The following is a 15,640-nucleotide window of genomic DNA, read 5'->3' on the forward strand; positions in this document are numbered from 1 at the left end:
CATACAAGGTATGATAACTACCTAGGTATGAAAACTAACTACGATAATTAGCTGTTTGTCATGCTTACTAGGTATGATAACTACCTAGGTATGATAACTAACTATGATAACTAGTTGATTGCCATGCCTACTAGGAAAATAACTAATGCAAGAGCTTAAAATATTGCTCACATGTCCCAGTTTCAAGAAAATTTTGGAGGACAATCCCATAGTATAGACAGACACTCCTTATACATTCCCTGTTTTTCCATATGCTTTTCAAAATGCTCCACATATTTTATGAATTCACATCAACCTTTTAAAATAGAAATATCATCTCCATTTTATGGTCACAGAAATTCAGGAATAGAACCATAGTCAAGCACCTGTTGAGTAATCAGACCTCCAAACTCTACCTCCAGACTTTGGGACCTTAAACTAACGAGGGTGTAACCAGAGAGAGACTGGCATAAGAAGTCAAGAACTGGAATACAGGACCGTAGAGATGACAAGCATCCCTTCCGCTGGCATGAGAGTGCAATGACTGTGTGTAGCAGTGTGAGCTCAGAGACCCAGATGACCAGCCAGACTCAGGGGAGACATGAGCATTAGCCAAGACTGCTGACGGATGTGGTAAAGGAGCCAAAGCTTTCATCCTGTTACTATGAGGAACCAGGAGAGATGGGTGCTTAATTGTATGTACACTTTGCCAAGACTAAATCTGTGTGATAGAAGCTAATATTGGAAGTTTCTATCACTTTTGGGACTTCTCAGTTTATAAATCTTCCTTTGCCAGCATTATCAGATAACCATATCTTGACTCTATGTCTATTTTTCCTTTATCAATGTGACCGAAGCCCATAAATATCTACATTACAGACTCGCTTGCCATGAAATCTCTAGGTCCATCCTTTTGAAAGTCTCTGTAGGTTGATAATAGCTCTCGAGTTACTTACACAGTGAACAGTGGGAAGAAAGCATAGCATGGCAACTTGCCAGGTAGGGGATAGCATTAAGGCACCAGAAACTGAATGGAAGAACTAGGGTGAAAAGAAAGAAACCACAAATAAAATACAGCGGTCATGGGCATGGAATTAAGCAAGGGTTTTGTGTGACACACAGGGCAATATTTGGGAGAAATCAGGGACATGGCTGGAAAGGTAGGCTAGCATCTGGTTATAGTAGGCTACATTAGAACCTGACTCTGTTAGATATTAGTGGGAAACATAGATACTGCATACAGACAATGCATAGGCACTGCATATTCTCTTGCTTTCTGGTCACCACTCAAAATGTTGGTGTACAAGGAAGGGGTGCCAGAAACAGCAGAAATTGTCATGGCAGAGAAATGGGGAGAGGAGGAGGAGGAGGAGGCAGGAAACTGACAAAAAAAAACTGCATATATTGTAGAGAAGGAACGGTTACTGCCAAGGTTTAAATGTGAAACACTCCCCAGAGTGTCACTTGTTTGAACACTTGGTCCCCAAATAGGAGGTGTTTTGAGTGGTTATAGAACATTTTGGACTTGGGGTCTTGATGGACGTAATGGGTCACTGCGGGAGCGGGAGAAACTTGAGGCTTATAGACAGGCCCTGCATCTGGCCTGCACTCTCTGCTCCCTGCTGTGTAACGATCTTGGGAATCCTTGACACATGTGCGTCACTGTGACCCCTACTACACTGACTCTGGTGTGGTGTGATGTGCCCTCTCAAACCATGAGCCAATCCAAATCTTCCCTCTCTCAAGGTGTTCCTGCTGGCTATTTTGTCAGCGTGAAGGGGAAAGTTGCTGACACGGCCATTTAGGATAATAGAAAAAGAAATATTTGGAAAACTGCATCTGCCAGTATAACTAATGGTGATTTGAATACATGCCCTCATAATGAAATATCCTAAGATTTGATTTAAAAGTTGGATTCTCCAAGAACTAACTAGAACTACAGGATGAGTCTAAGCCTGTTCATCTGTTGGGAGCAGTGAGACCCCAGATCCTGAATTTCTTGTAAACAACTTGTTTTCCACAAATCTGAGTGCCTACAGCTGCTCTGAGCACGAGACCTTCAGGAGTTCCTGATGGCAGGAGAGTGGTTTCTGGTGGGTTTGGCTGGGGTTTGGCTATCTCTATATAATCTGCCCCTGAACACAATAAAGGGGGCATTCTTGGGGAATTCAAGGATGACCCGTGTCGCTGTCTCTCTGTCTGTGTGTGTCTGTGTATTTTAACCTCCAGCCCCTTGCCCTAAGCTGGGTAACTGGGTGCCAGCGCACAGAGCGCAGACATGGGGATGTGGTTGCGCGGCAATTGGAGGTCTCCACTGAGATATGGGAAATTGGAGGTCCCAGCCGAGATATCTGTATACATTTTGTGTGTACGTGTGTTTGTCCATATATGTGTGCACAAGTGTATGTGCACTTGTGTATGTAGATCAAAGAATGCCTTCCTTAATATCTCTATTCCTTCATAGTTAATTTATGACTTCACAGTTTCCAACATGTAATTTATATATTCAGGTCTCACCCTCCACCATTTCTCTCTCAACACCCCATGATCGATCTTTTCTGCCTATTTACTTCATCAGTGTCTCACAGAGCTTTTCTGGGGCCATCTTTTGTGCCTGAAGCTTGGATCTAACCATCAGCATCTGCTTGGCTCAACAGTAGGTATGTGACTAGAAGCTATGTCCCCACCCCCATCCCAGAATCTGTTGATTGCCAATAGATCTGCAGAACATGGTGGGGATCCATGATTTCCTTCCCATTCAGTAGCTGTTTGCTAGAAGAGGCTGACTTCTGTGGGCCAGGGCAAGCATACACAACTGCTGTGGTTGTAATGATGGGGTTGTGCTCCAGGGAAAAAAAATCCATTTGTATGAAACAATGTCAGGTACACAAGTTCTTGCCATGGTTTACCTTTCTAGTACCTCTTTGATCACACAGCTAAGATGGTGTCTCTTGGTTTTCCCCAAGCAAACATAATGTTTTTCCCTTTCCATATTCTACTCCCTGGGAGAAAGTTACCAGGTGCATCCATGCCTGATGAGTCTGGCGTACACTCCACATTGTTGAGGTCAAGACATCTTCATGCATACTTTGGAATCCAGTCTTAGAGACTAGAGCTATCTAGTCTCACCTCCTGGCTTTGCTAGGGTTTCTATTGCTGTGAAGAGACACCATGACCATGGCAACTCCTATAAAGGAAAACATCTCATTGGTGCTGGATTACCAATCCATTATTGTCAGAGCAAGAAAATGTGGCTGCAAGCAGGCTGACATGTTGCTAGAGAAGAAACTGAGAGTTCTACATCTTGATCTGCAGGCAGCAGAAGGAGACTGAGCTACACTAGGCCTACCTTGAGCATCTGAGCTCTCAAAGCCCATCCCCACAATGGCACACTTTCTCCAACAAGGCCACACTTATTCCAAACAGTCCACACCTCCTAATAGTGCCACTCCTTATGGGCCAAGCATTCAAACATATGAGTCTATGAGGGTTATTTCTGTTTAAACAACCATACCTACTTTTAAGTTAATTCATTTACTTAAAGTGGCATGAACTCAAGGACATTTTTACATTAATTTCTGAACATTTTAATCAAGCTTAGTAACCACTCTGCTCAGGTCGTAAAAGTAATTTCCTTCATAGACAAGCACAACTTACACATGAGTCCAGAAGAAAAACTAGAAAAATCTCACATTGTCATAAAGAAAACAGCTATGATAATGAATAAGCTGTAGAAACTGGGGATTGTTCCTCATCTGTAGGCCTCTGTCAAATCGTTGCTGGCTCCCTGGGACCTGGGTGATTCAAATACAAAAGTCAAGCCATTATTTTGTTTTACAGCTTTGGTATTCCTTTTGCCTAAGTGATTCAATGTTTTCAGAGTGTGTTGTATTCTTTAACGACTCATGATTCTCTGTTTTCCTAAAATGGCATGCTTCCCCGTTCTGTCAAACCATTGCTTCACTAGTAAAATGAGATGTAAAATCAGGGATAAGCATACCTTTAGACACATTAGCAGTAATACCCACATGCATGGTCTCCATAATATTCTGGCTTTTATGCCAAAGTTGGTTGCCTCAACATTGCAATTGAGACCTTGGGTGATTGCCCAGGTAGTCAATTGTCTCTATCATTTGTTACACATTTTGGAAGTTTCTCGATTGTACTTTTTGTTTACTCAAGTAATATTACTTTCCTTCTCAGATCTTTGATGGAGTTAAAGATTAGATAATTGTAGTTATCCTCCTCATGATTTAGCTAAACTTAATTTCAATACGTTAGTTAGACTCCTTGAAATAAAATGCTTAGTAAAACTTTTGTTATGTGTTTCTTGCTTAATATTGTTTATTGCTTGTAATTTTATATTTGGTATCTGTTCCTATTGTATACAGTTGTATTGGGTTTGGTTCTATCTTGTTTAGACAAAAGGGGGAGATGATGGGGAAGCTCAGCCAGTCACATCTGGCTTGGGTGTGGCCACCTGGAGCCAGGTAGATAAACGAGGGTAGATAAGTACGAGGGCTCTCTGTGCGGTGCTTACCTGACCTGTTTGGACTTTGGACCTTTTACTCTGGTAGTGTGTGTTTCCCTGTTTTTCAATTATTAAATTATATCTGTTGTTTTGAGCTGGTCTGGTTATTTTAGCATATTGATCAAATACGCATTCACTTAAAATACACCACACTACACACCACACACACACACACCCCACACACATATACAATCACACACCATAATAGATACCAACATACCATACACACACATATCACATACTCTCACAGCATACACACATACACACCACACTACACACACAAACACACATATACATATATATATGTGTGTGTGTGTGTGTATATACCACACTACAGATACCAAACACCACACTGCATACATACCACACACATACACCACATACACTCACATCATACACACATATACACTACATAGCACACTACACACACACCACATATACCACACACAGGAACATACTACATACACACACACCACACACACATATACACCACACTATACACACAGATACCATACACATTACACACACACCACATTCACACCACACACACATACACACACCAGTCCCATCCTTGACTCTGGTAAGTGTAAACGGAAGAACTATCTGCTCATCTCTAGCCCCCACCCTTCTCTCCACTTTTGTAGTCTAGGGGTTCAGATGTCACCTTTGTCCCTGCACCCGTGGCTCCCACTTCATGACTTGTGAAGGGAAAACCTTGCCTTCATTTCTTGTGCATTACAACCGTGAACATAAAACCACGGTAGGTTTTTTTTTTTTCCTTCTACATGCTAGCACCTAAGGCAGAGAGTGGGAAGACAGACATGGGGTCCCCCGGCCTCTCTTGTTCCTTTTCACACACACAACAGTGACAGCTAAGAGTTAAGCGTAACCCAACCTTTACAAAACTCCTCCGTGTGCCTGGCAATATGTGCCAGAGACGTTACAAAGATGAATAAGGCACGAAACCCACTTTCCAGAGCTCCCGGGTCTCCTGGGACAATGGGACCATAAAAGGAAAATACAATGAATCATGATAAGTGCTGTGGCTAGAAGAGTGGACGTGGTCCTCTAGAAACTCAACGCCTGGAGCAGAAAGGGTTCTTTGTCTAGCTGCCAGGTGTGTGTGTGTGTGTGTGTGTGTGTGTGTGTGTGTGTGTGTTAAGAACAAGAAACCACAAAGTATGATGGAAAATGTCAGGGTTTGGGTTTGAATCAGCTCTGCCATAATCTGAGTAACCATGGGGAAGTTATATAAATGCCTCAAGCTTCCATTTTCTTTCGTGTGAGGTAGGGACAGTGACAGTCCCTCTATACCTTATGATTGTGAACATTAAAGAAGAGGACAAAGCAATTTCCCAGACAGAGGTGGAGGCCCATAAATATTTGCTAAATTCACAGGAGCTTTGAAAATGGCTGCCTAAAATAAATCTGTTGATAGAAATATGAATAATATTTGTGCTTAGCTGGAAAGAACAACTGTAGGGAATTCTTGTCTATTACTTGTGCCTTAAATTAGAGCTACCAAATGAGCCACCGATGTGATTAACAGCAGCTACCTTTAGGACTTCGTGTGTTTACTGTGTGACTGCTTCTCAGTCAACTATTTCAAAACAAATTTCTGTAAAACAAGATTTCTCAGACTTGTAAACACTTACAGGGATGGCTTAAAATGAGCAAGTAGTCCAGCTAGCTTAGTGGTAGAGCGCTTGGCGAGTGTGATCCCTCAGTTCAACCCTTAACACCTGTAAGTCTGTGACTGCCTCCAGCCGTGCTGTGTGCTGGAAGTTTAGAATAAAAACTAGAAAATCCGTGTGCCTTTCCTCTGAACACAAGTAACTCCACTATGATGGTATTAATTATGCTGTCATCTCTCAGAAATTGAAGAAATCCCAGGTAGATTGATATCCCCTGTTGCTTACACACTATACACCTGTATATGCATCTGTATCTGCAACCTACATGCGTGTGAGAGATGCAGTTTCCATTCCTATGCCAGCATCATAAACGCTGGCAATGGAGAGGGGTGATAACTACGTGTATGTGGTAGTGTGTCAGCGATCCGAAAGCATGGACCTCCCTTCCTTTCATTCACAAACACTGATACACACTACTAAGCTTAAAACATGTAGTTAAGTAGGAACATCATTTGTTAATGGTTTTCAGCTTAAAATATTAGAGCTAGTGTTTCAGAAAGTTAGTAAATGGCTGGTGTTGGATATAAAATTTTGATATACAGCCCATGTGGTTCTGGAACTTGCAACCCTCCTGCTTCAGTTATCTGGGTTGACTTGGGTGTGCCATGACACAAGGCTTTTCAGAACCTTTTAACGCATGCTGTGCAGGGCCAGTTAGCAACTAATTTCTCAGAATTTCTTTGTTTTTAAATTTCTTCTTTCATTAGGTTTAGAAAATAGCAAATTTAATGTTTTAATAAAATAGCATGTATGTATATTTGTTTATAATGTAGTTATCATCTGTCATCTATCGTCTGTCCATCTGTTTCTATCTGTCTACCTATCTATCCATCTCTATGTATCATCTATCATCGATCTGTCTACCATTTTATCTTCTACCTTTTGTGTATCTACCTACTTATAGTCTATTTATTATCTATCATATATCCTTATATCATCTACCATCTGTCTACCTATCATATAGCATCTGTCTACCATCAATCTATCATCTTGTCATCAACTGATTATCTATCTATCTAACTATCCATCCATCTCTTCACCTACTACTATTTATCTGTCGTATACATATCTGTCTGTCATCTGGTCCCGATTTCATACATCTGTCTATGCTGTCATCTGTTTGATGTGGATAATGATTCCTTGGAAAGGAAGTATTTAGGCAACTGTATTTTCCCTCAATACATGCATGGCATTTCTTTTGTGTTATATATTTGCATGATGCATGTGAACCAATTTTACAGAATTGGGATTACTTTATTTTGAGTGATGATGTTAATCTGACCAATAAGAAAACTAGATAGTCTAAACACTATAGCAAGTGATGAGTGTGTGTTCTCACAACTGTCGGCCAAGTCTATACCTGTAATATAAAGTCTAACCTACAATATGAATGCATTTGGAGGCTGGACTTTTAAAGGGGTAACTAAGGGCAAGAGGAGCCCTGTTCCTACAGATGTGATGTATTCACAAGGAGAAGAAACGCCAGGCTGTGTACATCAACAGAGGTCACTAAAGACACTGCAGAGACACTATCCACAGTCCATGCATAGGTTGGTCTTGAATTCACTCCATAACCCAGTGGCTCAAAGAGCTTGTTATCCCCCTGCTCAGCTTCCCCAGTAGCAGGGTTGATGGGTCTGTACTATTTAGTCCATCTATTGTCAAGTCTCTACCATAATCTATCTATTACCACTTTGTTACACTATTACAATGTTTCTATGTGGTACATTGAGAGGAGTCAGTGGTTAAAGGTACTTGTTACCAAACCTGATAACCTGATTCCAGTCTCCAAGATACACATCATGAAGAAACTGACTCGAAACTGACTCGACTTCTGAAAAGTGTCCCATGATTTCTATATGCAAGACATTGCATGCACGTGTATACACACACACACACACACACACACACACACACACACACCTGATATAAGAAGTATTTCTACAGATCTGTTTCTTTGCCCATAGATGCAAATAGCATGAAGTTCTCCCTTTATATTTTGCAATGATTCTCAGCTCACCTAACCATTTCTGTGTTTTCAGTGAGTTTTCTATATTAGCTATCATAAACTGCAGGCGTCATGTAGGCGCTCATACACACTGAGTTTGCTGCAGAGATTAAACGGTTGGCCAGAAGACTTATTTTGTCTCTGTCGCGTGTTAACTTGGAGTTGGGAATGGAACAACCACAAGAAAATAAAATGTCGCAGAGTTGCCCCTGTTTGGGAATTGTCAGGGGGTCTGCTTTATGTTATATTCACTCCATGGCCTAATTGTGAGTAGCAATTGCATTAAACTCCCATAAAACCATTTAAAATGAGAACGGGAAGTGGTAAAATATTACTGACATGTACTTTTCTTCTTTGCAGTTCAAAACTCCCAGCCTCGGGAACTGGAGACTTACCTAAAACCAGGTTGATGAAATATGCCAGGAAGCGTTCAGGCCTGAATCCCGGGCCGTGGAAGGCGAGATGGAATTTATCAAGTTAAACAGGAGCCGAAGGTCACAAGGCCAAGAACTGAAAACAAATGCAGATCTACAAACTGTTATTTTAAAGCCCAAGAGAAGCAGGCTACCCAAGCCGCTTCCATTTTTAAACGCCACCGCTCAGTGGCGTGGGGGGACAGGGGAGACCTTTGCCTGCTTGTCCTTTCAGCTGAAGATGCTGTTTTTCCACAGAGGCAAAGAGCAATGTTTGAGAAGGAGATTTTACAGATGCAATTACAGCAGGCCACTGGGGCTCGGGGCTGCACGTGCGTAAACACGTGCTCTCAAACCCAGGGAAAAGTTTGCTTTGGCAGCCATCGCGGCAGAGCGTGGCTCTGATCCTAGAGAAAGCCAAAGCTGCAGAAACTGAAGTCGTCTCCAAAAACAACACCACAATTAGGGCCTCCGAGCTCTTCACACTTGTCACGCTGGGACGATGATGCACAGGAGCCCAGAGCCACCGAGTCCTCAGTGTCCTCTTTGGGTGTTGTCCTTGGTACCCTGGCCTTTGGAAGATGCAACAGGCAGGACTGGACTTTCCGGTGTCACATGTTCAATTACAGATACTAATATGCTTCTAGAAGTTTCTAAAAAAAAAAATCAGAGTAATTTTTAGACTTTATTTCAAAATTTTCTACAGATTGATAAAGTAAGTTTTGTCAAAAATATGAGGATTTCTGTGTTTCTAAACAATATCATGAAGAGGCAGGGGAGACAACTCAATCAGAAAGATGCTTGCCATGCACTTAGGTATAAAGACCTGAGTTCAGCCCTCCCCACCTCTCTCTTTCACACACAGACACACACACACACACACACAAAATCTGTTGGAGGAGGGCCCACTTGTTCGTCCTGCCACCCAGCTACTTTAAACCCAAAATAATAATCAACAGAACTTGTATTAATTAAATCACTACTTGGCCCATTAGCTCTAGCTTCTTATTGGCTAACTCTTACATCTTAATTTAACCCATCTCCATAAATCTGTGTGTCACCACAAGGTCATGACCTAACAGCAAAGTTTCAGCATGTCTATCTTCAAGGGCAGATCCATGGTATCCCCCTGACTCAGCCCTTCTTTCTCCCATGTTATAGGCCAAGCCAGTTCTTTATTCATTAACCAATAAAAGCAACACATGGCAGAAGAATCTCCCACAGCAAAAATCTAATTATAACAGTAAGAATCTATTTTCCCAGCACTGGGGAGGCAGAGAGAGGTGGGCCCCTGGAGCTCATTGACCAAGCTGCTTACAGAAATTAATGAGTGCCAGATTCAGTGAAAGGTCTTAAATCAAAACAAAAGGTGGAGATCCTGAAGAAAATATTTGGTGATTACCTCTGACCTCAATGTACGCATGCACATACTTACATGTACCTAAACCAACAAGTACTAACCTCACACACATGTACAAACAGGCACACACATGCACATACACATACACACATTATTACTAAGCTAGAAATGCTGGCTGCAGGATGAAAATAGATATTTGTATTGCATATATCTGAACTATAGCTTATAGATATAAAACAGAAACTATTAAAAGTTTGCTAAGAAGAAACAAATATTTAAGACAAGAGGTAAAATATGTGATGAAACTGGCTCAGAATCACCAGGAAATGTAAAATAAAACAACAATCAGACCTCAGTAAGCTTGGATTGTAGCTTAGTGGTAATAGCCTTGCCTAGCATGTGGTAAAGCCCTTACCTAGCATGTGGAAAGCCAAGGGTTTGATCCTCAGCTCTGTTAAAAAAAAAAAAGAAAGAAAACAAAGACAAAGCAAAAAACCCTGTTTGATCTGGGGTGATGCTCAGCAGTTCAGAGTGAGCGCCAAGTCTGAGTTCAGTTCCCAGCACCAAGAGGCTCCTGACTTCTTGTTACTCCAGCTGCGGGGGATCTGGTGCCCTCTACTGGAGTTCACCTGCATCTTCCCCCACATCTGCACATAAATGCCCACACACATATGCACAGAATTGAAAATATAATAAATCTTTAAAAGAGCAAGCCACTTCACACCCATGAAGACAGTAAACAGATGGAAAGAGCAAATGTTGGATAGTGTATGAAGCAATGGTCATTGCCAGTGTTTACTAAGCACAAGTACTCTGAGCCAGAAACTTCTCCTCCAGAAATTCAAATGAAGGTTTGCATGCTAACACTTATATTTATAAAGAGCTTCCCTCATAATAAAAAACTGAGGGAAAAAAAAGAAAACAGACCAAGCCAGCCACCAACGGGAAAATAGGTAAGAAAAAACAGAATGAAATACTATACAAGAGTAAAAATAAATACAGGAATAAATCTCAAAAACATTTTATAGAGAAGTACATAAAAATAGACACCTATAGAAGTATACACTGTATACGATCAAGTTTCCATGAAGTTTGAGAATAAGCAGATTAATGATTCTTGGATTTCAAGCACTGTTTATCTACAGAGGAGTTGGAATCAGCTGGAATGAGGTACAGGGAACTTTCTGAAAGGTTAAAATGTTCTGCACGTTGATTAGGATACGGTTTGTACATGTGTATACAATTGTCATAACCATAAATCTGTCTAACTTCTTATATGACAATTTGGTTTCCATTTAAAGCGTTGACTACCTTTCTGTACTGCCCAATTTAACTCCTTTAGAAAAATCTCAATTTGCAATTAAGAGCACAGGGTAGTAAAAATTAAAGGTTAAAACACGGCATGAATTTCCTTGTAGAACATTATCCTATTTTCCATGAAAATTAAGTTTTCCAAAAGTTGTAAAGAAATACAAATAAAAAATATCCGGAAATAAAACGAGTTTTCTGTTTCCTAGATTAACACAAGACAGAAATACAATAGCCTGGTAACTACTTTTTTGTTTGGTTTTCTTGTTTGTTTGGTTTTTGTTTTCTGAGACAGGGTTTCTCTGTGTGGAGCCTGTCCTGGAACTAGCTCTTGTAGACTAGTCTGGCCTCAAACTCACAGAGACCCACCTGCCTCTGCCTCCCAGGTACTGGGATTAAAGGCGTGTGCCACCACTGCCCGGCCAGCCTGGTAATTATTATTTAATATTAACTGTTGTTCCAGAGATCACAGGAGCTACCTAAATACATAATCCGCCATTCCACCCAAGTCCTTAGGATATAAGGCAATATGGGGAGAAAGGTGTTGAGGGCAGACAACTCTGACAAGTCCCCTAAATACAGCCCCTTCTCTGGAGTTCCTCCTGGGCACACCTAGAGACTCCACCTTCATAGCAACTTTTATAAATACCCCAACATTGACATTACCATGCCATCCTCAGAACCAACCTTTCTTTCCCAGTCACCCAGTTCATCCAGCCATGTGATCTATATTTAATAATACATTTATTTCTTTTGATTAATTTTAGTTTGAAGTCTATTTTTCTAGATATTAGAATAACTACACCTTTGTAGCCATTTGTAGCCATTTGCGTGGAAAATCTTTTTCCAATGCTTTACTCTGAGTTAATGTCTACCTTTGATTTTGAAGTGTGTTTGAGGACTGCACAAGAATGTATGCAGTCCAAGGATGGATCGTCTTTTTGCATCCATTATGTTAGTTTGTGTCAATTGGGAATTGAGCCCATTGGTATTGAGAGATATTAATGACCAATGATTGTTAATTCCTGTCATTTTGTTGTAGTTTTTGATGGTGTGTGTGTGTGTGTGTGTGTGTGTGTGTGTGTGTGTGTGTGTGTGCTTTCCTTCTTTGGATTATGGCTTTTTGGGTTCCTATTCCTCATATTGGGTTACCTTGCCCAGCCTAAATTCAAGGGGAGCAACTTTTATAAATACCCCAACTTTTATAAATACCTGCAACTGATAAGGTATGTTTTGTTGATATCCATGGGATGCCTGCCTTTCTCTGAACAGAAATGGAGGAGGAGAGGATTAGGAGGTAGCAAAGGGAGGTGGGGGGAAGGGTTGGGAGGAGAGAAGGTTAGGGGAAACTGTGGTCTGTATGTAAAAGTAAATACATTTTAAAAAGAAAGAAATTAAAAAAGAATGTAGAACTGACTAGCAAATAAAAAATATACCCAAATAAATTCTCACAAAATATAAATCAACCCCCAATAATATATTTATTTATCCTTCAAAACTTTAATACAAATAAGCATAATCTTGATATTCACCCCCTGCACCTCCAGTACATCTCCCTACTAACTTCAACAGTGCTAGTTAGGGTTTCTATCACTGCAATAAAACACCAGGGCCAGAATTAACCGGAAGAAGGGAGGGTTTAATTCAGTCTACAATTCTCGGGACACAGCCTATCACTGAGGAAGTCAGTGAGGAGCTCAGAGCAGAAGCTCGGAGGCAAAAGGAAGCAGAGACCATGAAGGAGTCTGTTTATTGGCTTGTGCCTCATGCTCAGCCTGTTTTCTTATACACCCCGGACCACCTGAACAGGGGAATCATCACTCCTAATGGGCAGGGTCCTTCCACATCAATCTTTAATAAATAAATGCTCCATGGGCTTGCCTATAAGCCAATATTATTCGGGTACCTTACTCAATTAGGCTCCTTCCTCTCCAATGACTCTAGCTTGTGTCAAGTTGATAAAAACCTAGCCAGCAATTCGTGTCTTCTTTTTAAAATTGTCAAATTCATTTTGCAGATATGTATGGAGATGTGGGACTTCCACATGGGCATGGGAAATCTGCCAGTCGCCACACCCCAATACTTTGTTTATCTAACAAATAAAGCTTACCTGAAGATCAGAGTGCAGAACTAGCTGCTAGTTAGCCATAGAGGCCAGGCAGCGGTGATGCACACCTTTAATCCCAGCACTCAGGAGGCAAAGGCAGTTGGGTCTTTGTGAGTTCAAGGCCACCCCTTTGAGCACCATGCAGCCCTTTGCACACAACTGCTCAGTCATTTCTGCCAGAGTCACACTGCTCACTTACAGAAAAATCACAGAGTAGAAGTTTGTGCACTTCTCAAGAATTGTTTTCTTTCTTTCTTTCTTTCTTTCTTTCTTTCTTTCTTTCTTTCTTTCTTTCTTTTTTTTTTAGCCAACCCTTGAATTACAGAAGCCTTTCTGTTTCCACAAATAGAAATCCCTGGCATGCCCAGGGGAGCCAAAACTCAAATCCACAAGCACATTCATCACGGGATTAAAAACAAATTTGGGAATGATGGGGCATGCATATGATGGACTCATGACAGAGCAGCAATTTGGGGCAATATTGGAAAGTGCTGCCTTGGGAACCCTGAGACTGTAGACTGAATGGGCACGATAGAGTAGGATCTAAATAGAAATCAGAAATGGCTTTGGAAAGAGGCTCCAATTCATGCCCCATGATGAGCCATGTGCCCTTCATCCTGCTCCACAAGACCAACACTTCAGCAAAGTCTGTCACACGTGCGAATTAACCAGCGGGAACTTTCCCGATGCTAAAGTTCAGTTTCCAAGATACAGGGCAGATTTTTTGCAACATTGACCATGACTTGAAGATCATGTTTCTACCTTGGAAACATCCTTGAGATGTTCCAAACATAGCATGAGACCATGAGATAAAAGACTAAGAAAGTCTGCTCAATCACAAAAGTAACCAGCTCTGGGAGAAGGGAGAAAGTAACTCCTGGAATCCATGGGAACATGAACTGTCCTTCAGTTCGGGGGAATTGGGGTGTATGTTAGGGTTCTCTAGAGGAACAGAACCTCTAGAATGAAGGTTTATTAGATGATTTACATAGAACTGCTCGGCTGGCAGGCACTTTACAGACTGAGACAACACTCCAGCCCCAATATTATCAAGTTCTGTGTCAAGGATGTGAAACTTGATAAAACAGATGTAAACTAATGGATTAAAGATCCAGGTCCTGGTCCAGGTTTGCTGTATGCTCTGCATCAGGGTTATCCCTTTATGCCCAGTGTGCTCATGAACTTTCCCATACTATAACAAAATTCATGAGAGAACCATCTTACAAAGAGGAAAGGTTCATTTGAGTTCACAGTGTTGGAGGTTCCAGTCCATGGTCAACCCTGTCACTTTTGGACCTGGCGTGGGTGGGGGGGCACTTCATGGTGGAGCTAAGTGGTGGGGCTGTGGAAAGTTTAGTTCATGCCTAGGATATGGAAGAGAGAGGAGACCAGGGTCATCCCATCCACTTCTAGAACACGCCCCTACTGAACTAATAATACTTTCCACCAAGTCCTTAAAGTTTTTTTTTAATCACGTCCCAATGGTGTCAGACTGGAGAACCACTAGCCTTTTGGAACACATGAGACTTTGGGAGATGTTTAGGACAAAGTTAGTGTCCTCAGGGCCCCAAGAACCAATTGTGGGCAGGTCAGTGTGAGTTGAGGAAGCACCCCTCAAGCTCCCCACCTCTAGGGTCACCCGGCCAGTGAGAATGCAGCCCTTTTCAATAGGCGCAACCTCAGTCAAGATGTGCATCCTCTAAGGTCTCAGTTACTCGCTGACTGGATGCTGACTGTGCTCATGTCTCAGGAAGACCAAGGCCAGAATGGGTGACTGGCAGCTGTTGGCAGAGCATAGCGGGCCAGAAGTGTTACTGACAAATGCCAGTCACCACCGTTAAAGGGGACAGGGACATTTATCTACACGGCCCCATCTCACAGCTCATCATGTCAATTTACACAAACTGATGAGATGTTCTAAGTTCCACTTTTGTTTTGTTTTATTTTGTATCCCATTGGAAGGCTTGGGTGGGCAGTTCTGTGCCATGGAGGACGTTTCCAATTGCAGAGGTTGTGTGAATAAAATGCTCAATGCCAAGCCTACACATTGTCTCACATAGATGTTTAAAGCTGGCTTAAGGGCTCACAGGATGGCTTCTAGAGTATGGTCCCTGTGGCTGTTCTTCCCTGTATCCTGCAAGCTGCAGCAAACCAGTACAAAGGGATAGTAGTGACTGCTGCACGGTGCATGGCAGTACTGACCTAGGGGTCCAGGAAGATTAGACCAATCAGAAGCACAG

Source organism: Microtus ochrogaster, chromosome 6 (assembly GCF_000317375.1).
Source record: "Microtus ochrogaster isolate Prairie Vole_2 chromosome 6, MicOch1.0, whole genome shotgun sequence".
Classification (NCBI taxonomy): Eukaryota; Metazoa; Chordata; class Mammalia; order Rodentia; family Cricetidae; genus Microtus; species Microtus ochrogaster.